Source organism: Oryctolagus cuniculus, chromosome 3 (genome assembly GCF_051225735.1).
Source record: "Oryctolagus cuniculus isolate XC-2025 breed Fujian yellow rabbit chromosome 3, ASM5122573v1, whole genome shotgun sequence".
Classification (NCBI taxonomy): Eukaryota; Metazoa; Chordata; class Mammalia; order Lagomorpha; family Leporidae; genus Oryctolagus; species Oryctolagus cuniculus.
The window spans coordinates 51,589,377-51,613,642 of NC_142869.1; the positions used below are offsets into that span (position 1 = coordinate 51,589,377).

At 36.0% G+C, this 24,266-nt stretch overlaps 1 pseudogene; it reads left to right on the forward strand.

Moving 5' to 3' along the window:
* The window catches only part of LOC100354939 (NADH dehydrogenase [ubiquinone] flavoprotein 2, mitochondrial-like), a 150,329-nt pseudogene that overhangs the window by 111,310 nt on the left and 14,753 nt on the right, over nt 1-24,266 (forward strand).

Genomic DNA, 24,266 nt, shown 5'->3' on the forward strand with positions numbered 1-24,266 from the left:
GATCAATGTATATTTAGTGGTCCTTGAATATTTCTTTAACAAGAATTTTTACTTTCTGATATTCTAGAATGTATGTTTATAATAGCTGCTATATTTGTCTTCCATTGGTGGCAAAATTTGTAACATTACCTTATAATTAGTACATACCTTTGTGTATTATTAAACACCTAGTACATTCCTTTTACAGTTATTAAAGTTACACAATAACATAAAATCTTCTGAACCAAATTCTAAACATCTTTGAGAGTTTGCTATTAAATACATGAAAATAGATGGAGTAAATGCATGAAAGTTGATGAGAAAAGTAAGTTTACCAAAATGCCTTCATAGTACCTAGCTCTTGGTGCTAGATACAGATTCCTCTATACAGATAATTAGGAACCCAGAGTCTGTACCTGGGCTGGATTCATGCATTTAAAGAATCGCGCTAAATAAGGAAATAAGAAAGACTTTTACTCAAATGACAAAGAATGGAATTAAGAATGATTCAGGGGCAAAACCAAGTCCAGACATTCCTTCTAGCCAGATCACCAATCAAAAAGACAGAACCGGAGAAACTGAGCAAGAGGTACAGAAGAAAATGAGAGAAACAGAACAAGATTTGAGTAGTCTAAAAAGGAACCACACTGTTATTAATGTGGTATCCATATCTTGATGGCATGAATGAGCTGTAAGAATATAGCCAGTCAGGACACTGTGCAACAAAACTATCTGTAAAAGCGCATTGATTTTCATTCAAGCCCAGTGACCCCGGATATCACAGAAAGCTTCTACCCTTACCAGCCAAGGAATCTCACGGTGTTATCACCATGGTCTCCTGGCGGAATTTAATATATATTCTAGTCACAGCATCACTACTTCTTGATCAAAGTCTGAGGCTGGTACATCTTATTTGTGGACTTAGGTCATGTGTTTTTATTTTAACTTCAACTGGGACTAGGAAAGCAAACAGGCATCTTTACTTATTTTCTGATGTTCTCTTTTAAATTCTTAATGAATTTTTAACAGATTCAATATGATTTGTAGATAATATTCTAAGAACATAATGATATCCCATTCCTCCATTCCTCCTTTCATCTCTCTCCTTCCCACCTTCTTTCTTTCTCTTTTTCTTTTTAAGTTTTTGAGATAACATTTTAAAATTACATTACAATAAAAAGGCTTAATACTTCACTGAATAAGAAGTTTAACCAGGAAAAAGCAAAAATGTGCTGGGAAAGGTGAATAGCTTGACCAGGCTGACTTCACTACCCAGTGGGGAAAACATATAAGGAGTTTGCATAACACAGCTGTGCAAATGGAGCTGTAGGAGCACAGAGATACTCCTGAGAATAACCCAGATAGCCCATTTGATTTCACACCACCTGAAAAAAAATGAGGACAGAGGTCAATGTAAAAAAAAAAAAAAAAAAAAAAAAAAAAACTATCCAGCAGCTGGGCTTCCTGTCCTGTACTTAGCCCAGAGGCAGAATAGATGGTTTGCTATCTGCTGTGAACAAGGTTGGAGAAGTTTTACAAGTACCTCCAATGAGAGTATATGAGGCAGCCACCTTTTACACCATGTATTATCTAAAGTCAGTTGGAAAATGCTACGTTCAGGTCTGCACTACTACCTTGCATGCTTCAAGACTCTGAGGGAGTACTGGAGGCTATTCAGAAAAAGCTGGGAACAAAGGTTGGGAAAACTACACCTGGCAAGCTTCACTCTTAAACAGGTGGAATATCTAGGGGCCTGTGTAAAATGCACCGATAATTCAAATTAATGACAACTACTATGAGGTTCTAACATCTAAGGATATTGAAGAAACTGTGGATGAGCTGAAGGCTGGCAAAATTCCAAAACCTGGCCAAGGAAGGGACACCTCTCTTGTGAGCCAGCTGGAGTTCTTACCTCTTGGGTTGAGACCTGGATTTGGTGTGCAAGCAGGCCTTTCATTCATATACAACAGTAAAACTGTCACAGGACAAATAAATCTGAAGCTTCTGTATAAAATAATTAAAAGGCAAAAAGACCCTCAGTGGGAATATAGGTAAGAGCTATAAACAATAATTGAATGGAAAAATGACCAGTTCACTCACATACAGTAAATTTTAAAGTAATCACAAATCATTAAATCTGTGGTAGTGAAGTAGGCAGGCATATAGGTTAAAATGGATTAGGTTTGTGAGCTGGAAGACCACGCCTTCGCCATGCCCCTGTGTGACCTCATGCCCCCACCTGGCCACACCTGTGTGCCCACCAGCCAATCAGGTTAATTAACCACTCCCCTGTGGTTAAAAGCCTGGGACGCAGTCTATCAGGCCCCCTTCTCTTTTCCCTGGCCTATTGGCAGGAGGGGGCTTGCTGTAGCCCTGCTCCTTCAGGCTTCCTGGCCTAGATGCTCCTCCATGTGGGTGGTTCCTGGTGCTCAGTATGAACCCAGATTTACCTCTCTCTTAGATAAAGCTTTCACTTTCCTATGCACCTTTCGCACTAAATAAAAGCCTAAAATGTACCATGCTGCCTCGTTTATCTGTGCCGGTATTTAGAACTCTTCTTTAAATATTAGGCAGGAACCCTCTTGCGCTTATTAATATTGGGGATTTATTAGTAAGTATATGGTGAAATTGTATGGCACCCCAAATTCCGTTAGCACATATGGCACCCCGATGGCACTTCTAGGGAACACTAAAGAGCCACATTTTTGTTTGAATTTTAGGTGGTCATCTCCGATTTCAGTAGTACAATATTATTGACCATGTGTTTGATAAAGGTATTAAAGTTTTACAAAACTATATTTACAGTAACACTGGTACACACAGACATCTCTTTCTTCTTTCTTTTTTGTTTATTTTTAAAATTTTAGCCCTATATATAAGGGAGAACATGCAGTATTTGTCTTTCTGGGTCCAGCTTATTTCACTCAACATAATTTACTCCAGTTACATCCATTTTGCTATAAATGGCAGAATTTTATTTTTTACAATTGAATAATATTCCATTGTGTCTATAAACATCTTTTTTTCTTTTTTTAAAAAACTTTTATTTAGTAAATATAATTTTCCAAAGTATAGTTTATGGATTACAATGGCTTTTCCGCCCCATAACTTCCCTCCAACCTGCACCCCTCCCATCTCCCGCTCTCTCTCCCATTCCATTCACATCAAGATTCATTTTCAATTATCTTTATATACAGTAGATCGATTTAGTATATATTAAGTAAAGATTTCATCAGTTTGCAACCACACAGAACATAAAGTGTAAAATACTGTTTCAATACTAGTTACAGCATTAATTCACATTGGACAACACATTAAGGACAGAGATCTCACATAAGGAATAAGTACACAGTGACTCCTGTTGTTGACTTAACAATTTGACACTCTTGTTTATGGCATCAGAAATCTCCCTAGGCTCTTGTCATGAGTTTCAAGGCTATGGAAGCCTTTTGAGTTCGCTGACTTCGATCTTATTTAGACAAGGTCATAGTCAAAGTGGACGTTCTCTCCTCCCTTCAGAGAAAGGTACCTCTTTCTTTGATGGCCCGTTCTTTCTACTGGGATCTCACTTGCAAAGACCTTTCATTTAGGTCCTCTTATTTTTTAATTTTTTTAATTTTTTTTTTTTTTTTTTTTTTTTTTTTTTGGCAGAGCGTCTTGGCTTTCCATGCCTAAAATACTCTCATGGGCTCTTCAGCCATATCCAAATGCCTTAAGGGCTGATTCTGAGGCCAGAGTGCTGTTTAGGACATCTGCCATTCTACGAGTCTGCTGTGTATCCCACTTCCCATGTTGGATTGTTCTCTCCCTTTTTTATTCTATCAGTTAGTATTAGCAGACAATAGTCTTGTTTGTGTGATCCCTTTGACTCTTAGACCTATCAGTATGATCAATTGTGAATTGAAATTGATTGATCACTTGGACTAGTGAGATGGCATCAGTACATGCAATCTTGATGGGTTTGTATTGGAATCCCCTGGCACATTTCTGACTCCACTATTTGGGGCAAGTCCGATTTAGCATGTCCCAAATTGTACATCTCCTCCCTCTCTTATTCCCACTCTTATATTTAACAGGGATCACTTTTCAGTTAAATTTTAACACCTAAGAATAAATGTGTGTTGATTACAGAGTTCAACCAATAGTATTAACTAGAACTAAAAAAATACTAAAATGGATAAAGTATTACATTGTACATCAACAGTCAGGACAAGGGCTGATCAAGTCACTCTTTCTCATAGTGTCCATTTCACTTCAACATGTTTCCTTTTTTGTGGTTGGTTAGTTGTCACTGATCAGGGAGAACATATGATATTTGTCCCTTTGGGACTGGCTTATTTCACTCAGCATGATGTTTTTTAGATTCTTCCATTTTGTTGCAAATGACTGGGTTTCATTGTTTTTGACTGCTGTATAGTATTCTATAGAGTACAAGGACAGTCTATTCAATAAATGGTGTTGGGAAAATTGGATTTCCACATGCAGAACCATGAAGCAAGACCCCTACCTTACACCTTGCACAAAAATCTACTCAACATGGATTAAAGACCTAAATCTACAACCTGACACTATCAAATTATTATAGAACATTGGAGAAACACTGCAAGATATCGGCACCGGCGAAGACTTCTTGGAAAAGACCTCAGAGGCACAGGTAGTCAAAGCCAAAATTAACTATTTGGATTGCATCAAATTGAGAAGTTTCTGTACTGCAAAAGACAGTCAAGAAAGTGAAGAGGCAACTGACAGAATGGGAAAAGATATTTGTAAACTATGCTACAAATAAAGGATTAATAACCAGAATCTACAATGAGATCAAGAAACTCCACAACAACAAAACAAACAACCCACTTAAGAGATGGGCCGAGGACCTCAATAGACATTTTTCAAAAGAGGAAATCCAAATGGCCAACAGGCACATGAAAAAATGTTCAAAATCACTAGCAATCAGACAAATGCAAATCAAAACCACAATGAGGTTTCACCTCACCCCAGTGAGAATGGCTCACATTCAGAAATCTACCAACAACAGACGCTGGCAAGGATGTGGGGAAAAAGGGACACTAACCCACTGTTGGTGGGAATGCAAACTGGGTAAGCCACTATGGAAGTCAGTCTGGAGATTCCTCAGAAACCTGAATATAACCCTATCATACAACCTAGCCATCCCACTCCTTGGAATTTTTTTTTTTTTTTTTTTTTGACAGGCAGAGTGGACAGTGAGAGAGAGACAGAGAGAAAGGTCTTCCTTTGCCGTTGGTTCACCTTCCAATGGCCGCCGTGGCCGGCGCTCTTGCGGCCAGCGCACCGCGCTGATCCGATGGCAGGAGCCAGGAGCCAGGTGCTTTTCCTGGTCTCCCATGGGGTGCAGGGCCCAAGCACCTGGGCCATCCTCCACTGCACTCCCTGGCCACAGCAGAGAGCTGGCCTGGAAGAGGGGCAACCAGGACAGAATCCGGTGCCCCGACCGGGACTAGAACCCGGTGTGCCGGCGCCGCTAGGCGGAGGATTAGCCTAGTGAGCCGCGGCGCCGGCCCACTCCTTGGAATTTATCCAAAGGATATTAAATTGGCAAACAAAAATGCTGTCTGCACCTTAATGTTTATTACAGCTCAATTCACAATAGCTAAGACCTGGAATCAACCCAAATGCCCATCAACAATAGACTGCATAAACATATTTTCTTATCCATTCATCTTATGATGGACAGCTTGGCTTGCTCCACATTTTGGCTACTGTGAACTGTGCTGCTAGAGTTGCAGATATTTCTGATTCATTGTGTTCAGGTCTTTTGGATACAACTGGGTCATCAGCCAAGTCTATTTCTAGTTTTCTCAGACATCTCCACACTGTTTTCCACAGTGGCTGCACTAATTTGCCTTCCCACCAACCGTTTATAAGTGTCCCCATTTGTTCACATCCTCACCAGCATTTGTTACTCTCTGTGTTTTGATTTTAGCCATTCTGACAGGGTTGAGGAGATATCTCATTGTGGTTTTGATTTGCAGTTCCCTGATGGCTAGTAATGTTGAACCTTTTTTCATATACTTTTTGGCTATTTGTATTTCTTCTTTTGAGAACTGTCTATGGAAGTCCTTTGCCCATTTCTGAAACATAATGACTGTTTTTGTTGCTGTTGAGTTTTTTTTTTTTTTTTTGCTTTATTTGGAATATTAATCTTTTGTCAGATAGGTGGTTTGCAAATATGTAAATACCCATTCTGTTGGATAGCTCTTCACCCGTTGATCATTTCCTTTGTTATGCAAAAGCTTCCAAGTTTGATGCATTCTCATTTGTTTAGTTTTTGTTGCTTGTGCTTTGTAGATCTTGTCCAAGAAGTCATCCCCTACACAAATGTCTTGGAGTGTTTCCCTTGCATTTTCTTCCAGGAACTTCTAAGTCTCAGGTCTTACATTTAGGTCAGTGATCCATCTTGAGCTGATTTTTGTGTATGGTGTGAGATATGGATTTAATTTCATTCTTCTATTTATATACATCCAGTTTTGCTAGCACCATTTGCTGAAGTGATTATATATACTCCATTGTGTGGTCTTAGCACTTTTGTCAAAAATCAGTTGGCTGCATATACATTTATTAATTCTGGGCTCTCTATTCTGTTCCATTGCTCTATGTATTGGTATTTATGCCAGTGCCTGTCTGTTTTAATTACTATAGTTTTGTAGTATGTTTTGAAATCAGGTATTAGGATGCCTCTAGTTTTTTTTTTTTTTTTTCCTTGCTGAGGGTCCCTTTGGCTATTTGTGGTATTTTGTGATTTCATATGAATGTTAAGATTATTTTTTCTAGCACTTTTAAGAATGTCATTGATATTTTGATAGAGATTCCATTGAATCTGTAAATTGCTTTAGGTAGTATGACATTTTTTTCATTTTTTATATTTCTTTTTTTTTAGACTTTTATTTAATGAATATAAATTTCCAAAGTACTGCTTATGGACTACAATGGCTTAACCCCCCATAACGTCCCTCCCACCCGCAACCCTCCCCTTTCCCACTCCCTCTCCCCTTCCATTCACATCAAGATTCATTTTCGTTTCTCTTTATATACAGAAGGTAGTATGACATTTTAATAATATTGATTCTCCCAATTCATGAGCAAGAAATATCTTTCCATTTTTTGTGTCTTTTATGATATCTTTCATCAATGTTTAATAATTTTCATTGTAGAGATCTGTCATTTCTTAAATTTCTTAAAGAAATTATTAAATTTATCCTATTGCATGATTAAATTTATTCCTAAATATTTGGAATTTCCTAAATATTTGAATATTACTGAATATTTGAACTTTTCTGGCTATTAGAAATATGATTTTTCTGCTTGATTTACCTTTCTGTTTGTTAATCTTTCACATACATAACAACTACTGTTTCTGTATGTTTAGTTGTAATCTACAACTTTGCTCAGTTGGTTTATTGATACCAACAACTTATTGGTAGATGTTTAGATTTTTCCATGTACAACATCATGTCATCTGCAAACATGGATAATTTGACTTAGTCCTTTCCAGTTTTGATACCCTTTATTTCTTTCTCCTCCTTAACTACTCTTGCTAAAATTTCCAGTACTATGTTGAATAAGAGTGGTGAAGGTGGACATCCTTGTTTGGTTCTAGATCTGAGGAGTTCATCATTTTCCAGATTCAGCATGATATTGGTTGTTGGTTTGTGATATGAAGCCTTTCATATTTTGAGGGATGTTCCTTGTATATGTAAATTTCTGGAGGGTTTTATCATGAAGGGGTGTTGAATATGATCAAATGGTTTCTCTGTATCTACTGAAATGCACATATATTTTTCATTATTCATTCTGTTAGATTTATTATGTTTTTTGATTTGTACTGTTGAATCAGCTTTGCATTTCTGGGATAAATCCTTGATTTTGATGGATGTTCTTTTTGATGTAGTTTTGCAATTGATTTGCTGGTAGTTTGTTGAGAATATGTATCTATGTTCATCAAGGATATAGGTCTGTAGTTTTCATGTCATGTCTATTTGGATTTGGTATCAAAGTAATGCTGGTCTCATAAAAAGAGTTTGGCAGAATTCCATATTGTTCAATATTTTTGAATAGTTTGAATAGTGTTAGAATTACTCCCTCTTTGAATGTTCTGTAGAATTCAGTAGTAAAGCCATCAGGTCTTGGACTTTTCCACTGTTTCCTTTCCCTGTTCCTGTCATATTGCACAATGCCATTCAATATTGTTATAAGCCACTCTACCAAAATCACATCCTCAATTGGAGCCAGAAATAATCAGCATATAATTTAAGGTTATAATGTTTTATACCTTTTATTCCAATATCTTCAAACTAATAGAACATATAGTTATGAAAGAAGGAAGTAAAATGTCATATAAACATTATGGAGATATTATTTCTATTTACACTTTGGACCTAGTCTAGAATTTTGACTGAAAGAGAAAGAATAATATTTATTGTTATTCATAATTTATGTCACATCACATAAGATTATACTTTATTCTCCTCAATTTTTGTCCCACATATGGCAAACTAGTTTAGTCTTCTTCCATGTTATTTCAGCATTTCTCAAAACCAGCTACTTATTGATAGTAGCTTCCATGATAAGTGAGATCCATCGTTACTAGTAAGTATCTTATAGATTATCATGAAGTTGATCAAGGCAATCAGTAAAGATATAGATGTAGGAGCCAGAAGAAATTTGCAAATAAAAAAAAGAAAAAATAAAGAAATAAACTGATATATACATTATAGGATTCTACTGTATTGGTGACAAATCATATTCTCCTCTGTGATAGTGAGCATTTTACATGTTTTACCAAACAGCTGACAGATGTTCAGATAGTGGTAAAAACAGAAGACAAAAATTGTTTATTGCCTAGAGTAAACTGGTAGCCAACTGACTATTGGTATGAGAGATTCATGCAATTGAAACTATGAAAAAATTCATTATCACCACTGTGAGCACGTGGATATGGGGCTAAACAGAGAGAAAGGTATTGACCCAAATGGACACAGCAGATTTTCTTTTCTATTTAGATATTAGGAAGTCCTTCCACAATGGAAATGTTTTCATACTCTGAACCTACTTCAAAAAAGCTATGAGCTTTCAAAAAGTGATTGTCATCTATGTTTTAATCTGTCTCTTGTCATCCTCATATATTATTAATAATTATCAATGAATTCATGCATTTCTACTTTTAGTTTATCTCAGACAAAGTATAGAAGATATACTACTTTAAAGTTCACTCAAGGAATTATTTTCTGTTGTATTATCCTTTGGAACATTCATAAGTAGATTTTTCCATCACTGAATCACACTTCCAGCTGCTATATGCATGTGGCATGGAGCCTGACAGCAAATGAAAATATTTTTCTCTTTAGTCATCTGGTGGTTAGAAATTCCCAAGGAGGCCATTAATGATATTAAGTTGAGAGAGTGGTGGAACTGGAATAAGACTGTCCTCTTGGTAATGTGAGTCACCAGCTCATGCAAATTATGTGTGCTTCCCGAACTTTTGTGGGCCAAATTCTTTCACTAATGTGCCTACCAGAACTTATGATAACTTATGATATATCAGAAAACCCATACTTCTTGAACTCAGGGAGTTTGATCTCCTAGTTAGTCTCATGGTTGGGCATTGAAGTACTTTCTTTGTTTGTTTGTTTGTTTGTTTTTGACAGGCAAAGTTAGACAGTGAGAGACAAAGAGAAAGGTCTTCCTTCTGTTGGTTCAGCCCCCAAGTGGCCGCTATGGCCGGCTTGCTGCGCCAATAGGAAACCAGGAGCCAGGTGCTTCCTCTTGGTCTCCCATGCGGGTGCAGGGCCCAAGCACTTGGGCCATCGTCCACTGCCTTCCCGGGCCACAGCAGAGAGCTGGCCTGGAAGAGGAGCAACCGGGACAGAATCCAGCGCCCCAACCGGGACTAGAACCCGGTGTGCCGGTGGTGCAGGCGGAGGATTAGCCTAGTGAGCCGCTGCTCCGGCCAGTTTACCTACTTTAAAGTTCAGTCTTATGGCACATTCTGTGGGTTTGGATAAATGTATGATGACGTGTATCCACTATTATAGTACTGCCAAAGCATTTTCACCTCTGTGCTTTATCAGTCCCTCCATAGTAAGATTGCTTTGAACTTTATTTTTGTAATTTTTTAAATACAGTATATATAAAGTAAGATAATGGTATAGTAAATCCCCAAGTATCTACACCCCTAGTTATTCAATAATTAGAAACATATAGGCATTCTTGTTTATGCCTACCACTTTCAGCACTGACTATATTTAAACAAATATCAAATATATTATCATTTAACCATAAATAATTCAATAGATATCTTACGAATAAGAACTCTCTTTAGAAATATACAATGATAGTATTACTGCATCCAAAAATCAATAATTATTTATACCCAGTTTCAAAATATTCCCATGGGTGCATACATACATTTTAAAGTTGGCTTGTTAAACTCAAAATTCGAGCCAGTGCTACATGGTATTGAATATATTGATTAGGTCCTTTAATCCACACTAATTACATCATCTTTTCTATTGTTATAAATTTATTGAATAAAACAAGATTTTTGTTGAATTTCTCATGTTTAGGATTTCACTATTTGCTGCTGCAATTTCATTTTATCTTGTTAAATCTCCTGTGTCTCCCACATAATTAAATATATCCAAGTTCAACAGCTTTCTCCATTAGCATGATGTTGGCTGCAGGCTTCCATGTACTGCCTGTATTATGTTGAGGTTTGCTCCTTCTCTACCCAATTTTTTAAGGTTTTTTATCATGAAAAGGTTTTGCATTTTTTTGAATTCTTTTTCTGTATCTATTGGGATTTCACCTTTCATTTTGTTGATGTATCTTGTGTATTGATTTGTGTATATTTAGTCATATCTGCATCTCTAGGATAAGTCTCACACAGGGTAGATGATCTTTTTGATGTATTGCAGGATTCAGTTGCAAGTATTTTGTTGAGGAATTTTGTACCTATGTACCTCAAGGATTTTTGTTTTCATGTCTATTTTATTTTTGTTATATCCTTATCTATTTTTGGAATTATTAAAGTGATTCAAATGGGTTTGTAATGGTTACCTCCCTTTCAATTATTAAAATATTCAATATTTGAGAATAATATTCAATTATTTGAGAATAATTCTTATTAGTTGTTCCTTGAAATTTGGTAGAATTCATCAGTGAAGCCATCTAGTCTTGGACTTTTCTTTGTTGGGAAGCTTTATTACTGATTCAATATCAACCTTGTTTATTGGTCTATTCAGATTATTTTTTTTAATATCTTCATGCTGCAATTTTGGAAATTATATGTGTCCAGAAATCTACACATTTGTTCAAGATTTTCCAATCAGTTGTTCATGATGATCCCTAAAGATTCTTTTCATTTATCTTATCAGTTATAATAACTGTTTTTTCATCTCTAATTTTACTGTGTGTGCTCTCTTTTTTCCTGCTTAGACTGGATAATGGTTTATCAATTTTGTTCATTTTTTGTAAAAAATCAGCTCCTCATTTCATTGATCTTTTTTATTGCTTTTTAATTTCTATTTTGTTTATTTGTTCTCTAATTTTTAAGTTTTCTTTACAAATTTTGGGTTTGGTTTGTCCCTGATTTAGATGGATTGTTAGATTATTTATTTGATATCACCCCTTTCCTTTTGGTATATTTCATAGGTTTTGATATATTGTGTTTTCAAGGTCATTAGTTTCAAGAATCCTTTTTAATTTCCCTTTGATTTCTTCTATGGTTCATTGTTCATTCAGTTGCATGTTGCTCAGTCTCCAAATTTGTATAATTTCTAGGGTTTCTTTTGTTGTTAATTTTCAGCTTCATCTCATTGTGTTAAGGGAATATACGTGATTTGACTCAAATTGTTTTGAATTTGTTTCATGGACATGTTTCATGGCACAGTGTACGGTCTATCCTAGAAAATGTTCCACGCACTACTGAAAAGAATGTGTATTCTGCAAATTTTGGAGGTAAAATCTAATGATATCTTTACAGAAAAATAAGCCTGAGTACATGATGCCACTTATTAATCTTCATGTCACTTTAAAAGATAGACAACAGAACACTCTGTGCATTCTGAAGCTCAAAGTACCACCTATGAAATATTCTTGAGAGATTGTTGAAACTGAGCCTCATCAAGTCTCGCTGTATTTTAATATTGTTATTTTTATTTTAATATTTTACAGAGATGCAAGACTAGTGTAAAATTTTCCATATACTGATTCATTTCAACTGAGTCCCTTAAATACTCATTTCAACTGATTTCTCTAATTACTATTTGTTTTCTTATCCTCTTCCCTTTTTTTCCTATTCTTTTCCTCTCTTGCTTTTCTTTCTCTCTGTCCCCCCGCCTCTCTGACATACACACATACATATAAATATGTATAAATATAAATATTTTTATTTATATATTCATATAAATATATGAATTTATATATTCATATAAATATACATGCATATATACATATATATATATTTATGTATTCACATGTGAGTATTTTTCTGAACCATTCAAGAAATATGACTTTTCTCTAAATATTTCAGGGTATATTTTCTATAAATAAGGACATTCCAGAAGCTGGAAGCCTGTTCACTGACATCTGGAATGAGACAAAAATGTCCACTCTCACCACTTTTATTCAATATAATCCTGGAACTTTTAGCCAGAGCCATTATGAAAGAAAAAGAAATCAAGGGGACACAAATTAGAGAGGAAGAAGAGAAATTATCCCTATTTGCAAGTGGCATGTCTTTTTTTTTTTTTTTTTTTTTTTGACAGGCAGAGTGGACAGTGAGAGAGAGACAGAGAGAAAGGTCTTCCTTTTGCCGTTGGTTCACCCTCCAATGGCTGCCGCAGCCGGGCACCGCGCTGATCCGAAGGCAGGAGCCAGGTGCTTCTCCTGGTCTCCCATCGGGTGCCAGGTGCTTCTCCTGGTCTCCCATCGGGTACAGGGCCCAAGTACTTGGGCCATCCTCCACTGCACTCCCAGGCCATAGCAGAGAGCTGGCCTGGAAGAGGGGCAACTGGGACAGAATCCGGTGCCCCGACCAGGACTAGAACCCGGTGTGCTGGCGCCGCAAGGCGGAGGATTAGTCTAGTGAGCCGTGGTGCCGGCCGCAAGTGGCATGTCCTAAAATGGTTTAAAATGTCCACATTTATGTTTTGGAATAATTAATACTATCGAAATGTCCATACTATCCAATACAGTTTACAGATGCAATTCCAAGGATATTTTTCAAAGAGCTAGAAGAAATAATTCTAAAATTTGTATGAAAACACAAAAGACCACAAGTAGGCATAGCAATAAAGCAATAAGAACAAAGCTGGAGGCATCACAATATCATATTTTAAAACTTACTACAGCAGGGCCAGTGTTGTGGAGTAGTGGGTAAAGCTGCTGCCTGTAGTGCCAGCATCCCATATGGGCGCTGGTTCCGGTACCAGCTGCTACACTTCCTATCTAGCTCTCCGCCATGGCCTGGTAAAGCAGTAAAAGATGGCTCAAGTCCTTGGGCCCCTGCACCTGCATGGGAGACCTGGAAGAAACTCCTGGCTTCAGATTGGCGTGACTTCAGTCATCGGGGGAATGAACCAGTGGATGAAAAGCCTCTGTCTCTCTCTGACTCTGCCTCTCTGTAACTCTGCCTTTCAAATAAATAAATAAATCATTTTTATTATTTTTTATTTGAAAGTCAGAGTTACACAGAGAGAAGATAGACAGACAGAGAGAGAGAGAGAGAGAGAGAGAGAGAGAGACAAAGAAAGAGAGAGAGAGAGAGGTCTTCCATTCGATGCATCATTCCCCAATTGACCACAACGGCCGAAGCTGTGCCTATCTGAAGCCAGGAGCTAGATGCCCTTCCCGGTCTCCCACATGGGTGCAGGGGCCCAAGGACTTGGACCATCTTCTACTGCTTTCCCAGGCCACAGCAGAGAGCTGGATTGGAAGAGGAGCAGCTGGGACTATATGGGATGCTGGTGCTTCAGGCCAGAGCATTAACCCACTGAGCCACAGTGCCGGCTCCATAAATAGTTTTTTTTACAAAGGACACACTACAGGGCTATTATAACCAAAAAAGCATGGAGCTGGCATAAAAATAGATATTTAGACAAAAGGCACAGAATAGAAACCCAAAAGTTAACCCACACATCTACAGCTGTTGGGAAAATTGGATTTCCACAGGCGAAATTTTGAAACAATGTTCCCACTTTACATCTTATACAAAAATCAACTGAAAGTGGATAAAAGAACTAAATTTAAGAGCTGAACTTATCAAACTATTAGAGAAAAACAAAGAGAAACAGTGCAAGGCATTGAACCAGGCAAATACATTTTGGGTGAGACCCCAAAACCACAAACAATAAAATATAAAATATAAATGGGTTCATATCAAGCTATGAAGCTCTGCACAACCAAAGAAACAATGAACAATGTGAAGAGATAACAAACAGAATGGGAGAAAACATTTGCAAATTATGCATCTGAAAAAAGGATTAATATCCAGAATATTTGATTTAGTGAATACAATGCATTGCTAAATTTTATGCAAGTATTACAGTCCTATGAAGTATGTTTCAAACCTTATGAAAATAGATTTAAAGTGTTCAAGTAAGGAAAGCACATTATACTTATTCTATTTGAAGACACAGAAGCCCAAGGCACCTATTTTTCTAGGATAGTTGCTCCAGCTGTTTCTTATATTACACAGCTGTCCTTAGAGTTTTTCATTTTCTATAACACACCACTAAGCCAGATATTTCCAACAGTTCTATTGTTCATGGCTCCCTAGTGAATATGCAAACATCCTGCAAATGGTGTGACCTCGCACATTGCAAACACATGGACAGAACAACTAAACAGGGAGTTGCTATATCCTGACTCACTGTTTATTAATAATTTAATGCCAGTGACAAATGTGGGTCAACACGTGCAGGAAGATAATTAAAGTTAACGAGAGATGCATCATTTAAATAAAATGTGTGGGAGAGGAGCACATATTTATGAATGCGTTACAAGAGACAGAGCTGTACATTCAATAACTTGAAGGAAATCAGTACATTTCCAGAGGTTATCTTCTATTTTCTTTTAATAAGCCTGAATTGAGTGAACAAGGGAATATCTGGAGGGTTATATGTTTGGGGGTTAATTTTTAAATTGATAATAGAATCAGTCTCATAATAAATTGGTTAACATGCTATTCCCATTAATGACTTGCAGGATATAGATGTCTGATTTTGAGAAATGGTTGCATGAGAACTATCTGGGGAGCTTCCCTGGATAACTAGAAAAGGGGGAAATGGTATCAAAGAACAGAAAAAGAAGTGCTCTGAGGAAAAGTAACAGTCACAGCTAATAATTTTCATCACAGTATGTATTAGGATTAGTACTAAGAGTTCTTGCATATTAACTCATTTTTTATCATAAAATCCTTTAGGATTCATATGACTTTCTCCACTTTTATAGATAAGGGAGTTGCTGTGAATCAGCATTTTGCCCAACTAACAAGGAACAGAGCCAGGCTTCATCCAGGTAGTGTGATTTCACAATCTGTGTCTTCAGCCATTTTGCTTCAGCTAAATTCAAGGGCATCTATGGTAAATTATTGAAATTGGGCAGTAGTACTCCTTGGCACAAAGTACAATCTGTTTTCAAGAGCTTTTGCTGGATAAACTTACTATCAGGAAGAAATAGCTCAGGGTGTATGTCTTACTACCAAAGGGATTGAGGTGATGCCTAGGAATCTAGGGTAGCACAAGAACGGGTTTTCAAAGTTAAAATTGGGGCAGACATTGTGGAGTGGGGGCTTAAGCCACCACTTGGAATGTCCAAACCTACTCCAGAGTGTCTGGGATCATGTCCCACCTCTTCTGATCCAGCTTCCTGCTAAAGAGCCTGGGGAGGTAGCAGATGATAACCCAAGCACTTGGGCTCCTGTCACCCTAGCTTCATCCTGGCCCAGTCCTGACTGTTGCTGTCATGTGAGGAATGAACCAGCAGATGGATGAACTCTCTCTCTCTTTTCCTCTCCCTCTCTCTCTCCCTTATTAAATAATGCCTCTCTCTCTCCCTCTCTCTCTGCCACTCTGCCTTTCAAATAAATTAAATTAAATTAAAGTCCACTTTCTTGGGGTTCATATGGTAAGAAACCCTTTAATTTGTTCAGCATTTGTTTATTGAGTATCTGCTATCCACCAGGCACTGGGGATGGTATGCTGAATAAGAGAGGTGTAGGTCTTGTCCTCATGAAAATCAAACTCTAGTGGATTTTTTTAGATGAAGAAATCAACTGGAAGGTTATGTACTGTCTTTTTATTTATTAAACAAGCATTTATTAAGCACATCCTTTTTGGCAACATTAACATAGGAACTTAGGAGTCAGAAAATAAATACTAAAGTCTGATCAAAACATGCTTAGCAACAATTGTGTCCTATGTACGTGAACACATGTGAGAAGGTAAGTAGGTAGGCAAATAAATAGATAGTGGTACAGGAAAACACTAAAGAATTACATGTGTGTGCAAAGCCTGTTCTTTCTTGATACTGCCATCTCTGACACAGGTTCAGTACATTTTTCAGTGTAACTTTAGCCTAACTATGATCTTTCTATTCAAATAATCTTGCTTATGTCATGACTGGAAGCACTTTATAGTGTTAATATACAGTAATGTCTGGCTACAGTGAGTACAATGTTGTGTTAGTTTTCTATCCTTTCAAACTTTGCAGCTTCAATCTCAGTTGTATGATGTTCACAGATTTTTTCACATTTCAATAAGCATGTCATATAAAGTTTCCCACTATTTTTGTCCCTCACTGCAAGATAATTCTTCCTTAAAAGATCTCCACTTTCTCATCTGCTTTCATTGGCATAGTATCTTATCTAAAAGACAATTTTGAACAATTTTGCTTGAGTAGTGTTTGTGCTACCAAGTTAAACAGAAATATTTATATTTTATTTAATTAGCATTGTTTAAGAAAATTATACAATAGACATCTTTTAAATCTAACATAGTACTTGAAATTCTGAAAAATTTTGTGATGTGCAATATTATGGACTCTAGGTGAATTAATAAAAAAAGAGTTGTGCTAACTAACTACTCAAAACCTGCTTAAATTTGCATATAGAGTACTAACAAAGAATCAGCTATCCTTCTAAAATGTGAGCAAATCTTTAAAGATTTAAACTCTAGTAAGTAAAGATAAATTATTGTGGTTATAGTTTTGTCCTTTGAAAATGATGGTGTTGGATAGATAAAACACGATGTTAAAGCTCCTGAGATATTAAGATAAGGGTAGAATGTAAATAATCAGAGAGAATTGCATAACAAAGATTTCAAAATATAGTACATGATTAAAGTGAGCCAAGAGCAAGAACTAGTGATAGATTTAGATATCCCTCTGTGGTTTGGTACATTTAACTCTTCTAGTGCAATTTTGCATTCAACTGCTATTCCTTTTTATACACAAATGCTAATGTGCTATGAAAAATTTCATATAGACTTCCATGAATTATGTATTACATTGACATTACCCTCCATTTACCAATTGAATATGTTCTCATTCACCTTACAGAAGAAATTGTGGGAAAAGAGAACACTGAGTTCAATTACCCACAAGTATTAACCATATGGAGAGCTTAATACTTGAGCTCAGCTTTTCATTTAACAGGTTTTTACATGCTACAGATTTTACACCCATACGATGGAAATAAATTCGTCTAAATATAATTTTCACCTATGAAGAAATAATTTCCAACCTAGTATGTTCATCTAATGAGGTACAAGTGTGATGTTATCCTTTGGGTAATAGTCTTCAGACTATATTTTACATTAAAAGAACTAGACTGTCTTTCTAGCCAAACTACTAATCAAAATATTCAAATGTGCATCTGTTAATGATGAATTGCTTCTTTGTATTAAGTAAACTTTCTTGAATGGATGAATTAAAAATGGCACTTATTAACAAATTACGAATCTCCGATATGTTGTGATAGTCCATTTCTTTTTAAATTGTATACTCATGGTGACATTTCAAGACTATTTTCATAAAATATAAAGGATGGGGTCCTTAGTTCTGTTTAATCAATGGAAATAAAAACATATAAAACTTCTAGTAAAACACCATCATAAGTATACTAAGCTTTTTAATTGTAGAATATTGTTATAAATTGGTGAATATGAGACCACAATAACTACCAGGTACAAAATATTTCTCCAGAATGTTCAAGAGCACTGCACAGGAGTAAACAATGTAGACTAGTTAGATAAGAATTATGTAAAAGGCAGGAGAGGGATTAGAAACCCAACATGAAATGTTTTATTTCCCCACTGGGCTGTTAGAGAGAAAGATGCAGACAAGAGGTAGGCTCATGAATACCAGACAACTTTTAAAATCCTCTTGGCAATTAATGAGAAACAATTAATATCAAATGTCTGTAAACTCTCACCTGGCAGAGCAAATGGACATACAGAGAACACGATTAAGAAGCGCAAAAGCTTTTTTCCTAAAATATTGCGTGTACAGTAAAATGTTGATTTTTTTTTACCTCATTTTTGGTCATTTTATGCAATCAATATTTAAGTATAACTAACAACCTAAAAAGAAAGTTGCACGACCACAATCATTTATCAAAGGATATGTCCTAGATTATTACTATTAAATTTACATATAAAAGTTTTACCTCTTAAATTAAAAAAAAAAATGCTTCAAAATTTTACTTCTTGAGAAATGTCACAATAGAAAACTCAGGGAAAGATAAAACTCATGAATCCACTCTTCTCCATTTTTAAGTGCCCCCCCCTTTTTTGCTGTTTCTTCTCATTTCCCCTCAACATTGCCTAGAAACAAAGCTTCTTTTTTTTTTGATTTGTAGTTTTATTGAACTGCATTGCCTCATGGTCATTATTTTAAAGCACTGTTGCAATTAGATTTTCTTTTTTTTTTTAAACTTTTATTTAATGAATATAAATTTCCAAAGTACGACTCATGGGTTACAATGGCTTCCCCCCCCATACTGTCCCCCCCACCCACAACCCTCCCCTTTCCCACTCCCTCTCCCCTTCCATTCACATCAAGATTCATTTTCGATTATCTTAATATACAGAAGATCAGTTTAGCATACATTAAGTAAGGATTTCAACAGTTTGCTCCCACACAGATCAGACCTATTGTCATGTTTAATCCCAGTGAGAGTCAAGTTGGGAATTGAAACAAAGCTTCTTAATGACATAATATTCTTGCATTATATTAAAGTATTAAAAATAATTAAGAGAGGCAGGTGCCATGGCTCAATAAGCTAATCCTCCGCCTTGTGGCGCTTGCACACCGGGTTCTAATCCCAGTCGGGGTGCCGGATTCTGTCCCTGTTGCCCCTCTTCAGGCCAGCTCTCCACTATGGCCCGGGAGTGCAGTGGAGGATGGCCCAACTATTTGGGCCCTGCACCCCATGGGAGACCAGGAAAAGCATCTGGCTCCTGGCTTTGGATCAGCGTGATGCGCTGGCCGCAGCGCACTGGCCGCGGCGGCCATTGGAGGGTGAACCAACAGCAAAAAGGAAGACCTTTCTCTCTGTCTCTCTCTCTCTCACTGTCCACTCTGCCTGTCAAAAAAAATTTTAAAAAAATAATTAAGAGAAGGTAAAAATTATTTTAGCATTTTTTAGAAAACTTTCATTTAATAAATGTAAATTTCAAAAGTATGACTTTTGGATTATAGCGGCTTTTCCCCCCATAACCACCCTCCCACCTTCAAACCATCCCATCTCCTACTCCCTCTCCCATCCCATTTTTCATTAAGATTCATTTTTAATTATCTTTATATACAGAATATCAACTTAGTAAATACTGTCATTGACCTAGATCTATGTCTGTCTATCCACCCTTCACTATGCTTCAATAATTGCTTAAGATACTTTAAAAATGAAAAATATAAATTATATATACATCATACATATATTTCCATATTTAAATATATATTTTCACATTTACTATAGTAAATTCAGATCTAACTAACCTCTCAAATAAAAATAGGTTTCAGAGAGATTGAGGCCTGTCAACCCCTAGATGAACGTAGAACACACATGTCTAAGGTAGTTCAGAATCTGCTACTGGGAGACAGGAAGAACAACAATATTGAGGTTATCAGTGATGTAACTGGCAGGCAACAAAGGTGAAAGTTAAGTTTCTAAAAGCAGTGTAACTGTTTGTGAATAAATGCAGCAATCTCAGCTTTAGGTAGCATGATACATATAAACAAGAAATGGAGTATGATTGGGTTTCAAAGAATGGAAATATATGAAATTTGGGATGGACTTTTAGTCATTGCTTTGAGTAATGACCATTCATCAGGCAGTGGACAGAATTAGAGAGATTTTTTCCCTCACATTGAGGTACTCAGAATTTGTCTCAAGTAGATGCAGAAGTACCCACAGCTGAAGACACTAAAAAAAGAATCTTTTATTCTCTTAGAAGTCTTTCATAATCTCTTCTAATTTCTGAATCACATAAATTAATGGGTTTGGAAGTAAAAAACAAATATTCTAATGTTAAAATAATTTATAAAATAAGACATGCATAAAAAAGAAATCTTACTAATAAGCTCAAAAATATAGACTACCTCCCAAAAAGTGAGTGGAATGGTGGTGACCAGAGGGTGGCAAGTGAGAGAAGGTTAATTAATGGGTATTAAGTTATAGTTAGATAGGAGTAAGAAACTATGTTTTCTGTTGCAAACTAGGAGTAAGAAATTATGTTTTCTGTTGCAAAATAGGATAGCTATAGATAATGGTACTGTACTGTATGCTTTCAAAATCAAAGAGAACTTTGGAAGAAAGTATGTTAGATATTTTCGTCATGAGAACTGATATACTTTGAGAGGATCAATATGTTTATCTTGATTAGATTTAATACAATTTATACATGGTTCACAACATCTCTTGGTATCCCATAACTATCTACAATGTTTAAATCTTATTAGAAATAAAACATATGTTTAAAAAGCACCAAGATTCAGGGAGAATTCTGGTGTATCTCCCATGCTTTGCTGTCCCCTTCCTGTCTGTGATGGACGTGGGCTCTCTGCTCCAGAATGGTGGACAGGATTCTTGCCATATTGAGGGGTGCTTAACTTATTTGCACGCTAAACTTTTTTATTTCACTTTGTAAATTCACATTTATTAAATAAAAAAACTATATAACAAACAAACAAACAAAAAACAAACAGAAAAAAAGAACTTAATACTTTACCCTTTTAGTATTTTTTATGTTCTACTTACAACTATTGGTTGAACTCTGCAATCAACACACAGTTACTTAGGTGTTTAATTAATGCTATAACCAGTACTCACACAGCATTCCACACTCCGTGTTTCCGTGTCAGTGCAAACCATCGAAATCCCAACCCAATATATGCTAAATTGATCTTCTGCATATAAAGATAATCTAAAATTAAAAAAATACACAATTACTCTTAGGTGTTTAATTAATGCTATAACTAGTACTCACATAGTATTTTTTTTGCTTCCAAACTCATTTATTTTTATTTTTTTTAACTTTTATTTAATGAATATAAATTTCCAAAGTACTGCTTATGGATTACAATGGCTTTCCCCCATAACATTCCTCCCACCCGCAACCCTCCCCTTTCCCTCTCCCTCTCCCCTTCCATTCACATCAAGATTCATTTTCGATTCTCTTTATATACAGAAGATCAGTTTAGCATACATTAAGTAAAGATTTCAACAGTTTGCTCCCACACAGAAACATAAAGTGAAAAATACTGTTTGAGTACTAGTTATAGCATTAAATCTCAATGTACAGCACACTAAGGACAGAGATCCTACATGAGGAGTAAGTGCACAGTGACTCCTGTTGTTGACTTAACAAATTGACACTCTTATTTATGGCATCAGTAATCACCCTAGGCTCTTGTCATGAGCTGCCAAGGCTATTGAAGCCCCCTGAGTTCACTGACTCTGATCATATTTAGACAAGGCCATGGTCAAAGTGGAAGTTCTCTCCTCCCTTCAGAGAAAGGTACCTCCTTCTTTGATGACCCGTTCTTTCCACTGGGATCTCACTCGTGGAGATCTTTCATTTAGGGTTTTTTTTTTTTTTCCCCAGAGTGTCTTGGCTTTCCATGCCTGAAATACTCTCATGGGCTTTTCAGCCGGATCCGCATGCCTTAAGGGCTGATTATGAGGCCAGAGTGTTGTTTAGGACATCTGCCATTCTATGGGTTTGCTGTGTATCTCACTTCCCATGTTGGATCATTCTCTCCCTTTTTTATTCTATCAGCTAGTATTTGCAGACACTATTCTTGTTTCTGTGATCCCTTTGGTTCTTAGTCCTATCATTATGATCAATTGTGAACAGAAATTGATCACTGGGACTAGTGAGATGGCATTGGTACATGCCACCTCGATGGGATTGAATTCGAATCCCCTGGTATGTTTCTAACTCTACCATTTGAGGTAAGTCAGCTTGAGCATGTCCCAAATTGCACATCTCTTCCCTCTTTTATATTCCCAGTGAATAGTCTACTTTATGAGACATACTTTAGGAGCCTGTGTCCTATGAAGTTTGACTTTATTTACTATCCTTAATCCGTAATACTCTGTTGCTAGCCTGGGATCACGAGAACCAGCATATATTGAACACTTGCATAGGGAAAGACTCTGTTCTAAAACTGTATTCAATAAATATTCATTCATTTAATTCCACATATAAGCCACAGATTAAACTGAAGAACATACTGTTTAGGAGACTTGATGAAAGTACATGGCAAGTGAGCTTGGAATGAAAATTTGGCAAAATATTTCCACAGCCCACTCACTCAACCAAATGTGCACAACCTCAGGATGATATAGAAGTTCTCAATAAAGCCCATAACCCAAACCAGGCGACGGGAGAGTATGAGGAAAGGCAGATGCTGCAAGGATCAAATTTTGGAGAATGCAGGCAGCTAATGTGTGGGGGAAAAGGCACAGGGAGAAACTTTTCCTAATGGTTGATTTATATTGAACAAATGCTTCCAGATTTTGGTTTGTTTCTAAAAGCAAGGATTTTACAATTTCCTGCAAAATTTTAAAATGCAGACACATTTTCATTTGTCTTTCCTTCACTTTATTTTATTTTTAAACCATTTTAACATTTTGTCATATTCTCTTAATATGCCAACTATATTTATATATAACACACACACAAATTTAATTTTCTGAAAGTGATATATTTTATACTACATAATGTAGAATTCATGATACAGATCATAAAATGGGGAAATAATGGTATATTATTATGTAAATATATAATGTGTTGAAAACAACATTTATAAATATCTGTATACCAAATAATGTGGCATCAGCCATGTACATTTGCATACATAAGAAGAAAACATGTGATATTTGTCTAACTGCATCTGGCTTATTTCATCTTCTGTAACGATCCCCACTTCCATTACTTCATTACAAATGTCAGAATTTTATTCTTCTCCATAGTAGAGAAATATTCAGTGCTGTGTATATAACACATTTTCCTTATCCATTGATGGCCATCTAGATTGAAACCATGTATTTATTGTAGTGAAAGGTGCTGTAATAAATTTGGGAATACATATATAACTTCTATATCTTTACTTCATTTACTTGAGATGTATTACCATAAATTGGGTCATATGGTATATCTATTTTTAGTTTTATGAGCAATCATTCTACTTTTTCCATAATGATTATAATTTTTGCATTGCTACCAATAGTGTAGAAGGTTTCCCTCCCTATTCCTCACAATATCAAGAGCATTTGTTATTTTTTGTCTTTTTAGTAATAGCTGTTCTTACTGGAGTATGATGATACGTCATTGTGATTTTTATTTACATTTTCCTGATGGCTAGCAATGCTGACATATTTTCATGTGTTTGTTGGTAATTTGTATTTCTTCACTTAAAAATTTTTATTTATATAGTTTGTTCATTTTCTAACTAGACTGCTAAATTTTTAAACTTCTACAATAAAAATTACAAAATATTAATGGAAGAAATTAAAGAAGATACAAAAATAAAGAAAGGAAATAATTAGTATGACAATGTCAACACTACCCAAAGCAATTTGCAGATGCGATTCAATCCCCATCAGAACTCCAAGGACACTCTTCTCAGAACTGTATTTTATAATGTAGCGGTGTAAATTTTTATATCTTCTTCTTTGGGCCAATGTATGCTTAAGATTATTTTCTTTATCACCTGATCTCTGTGTTCATTTTCTTAAAAGTATATAT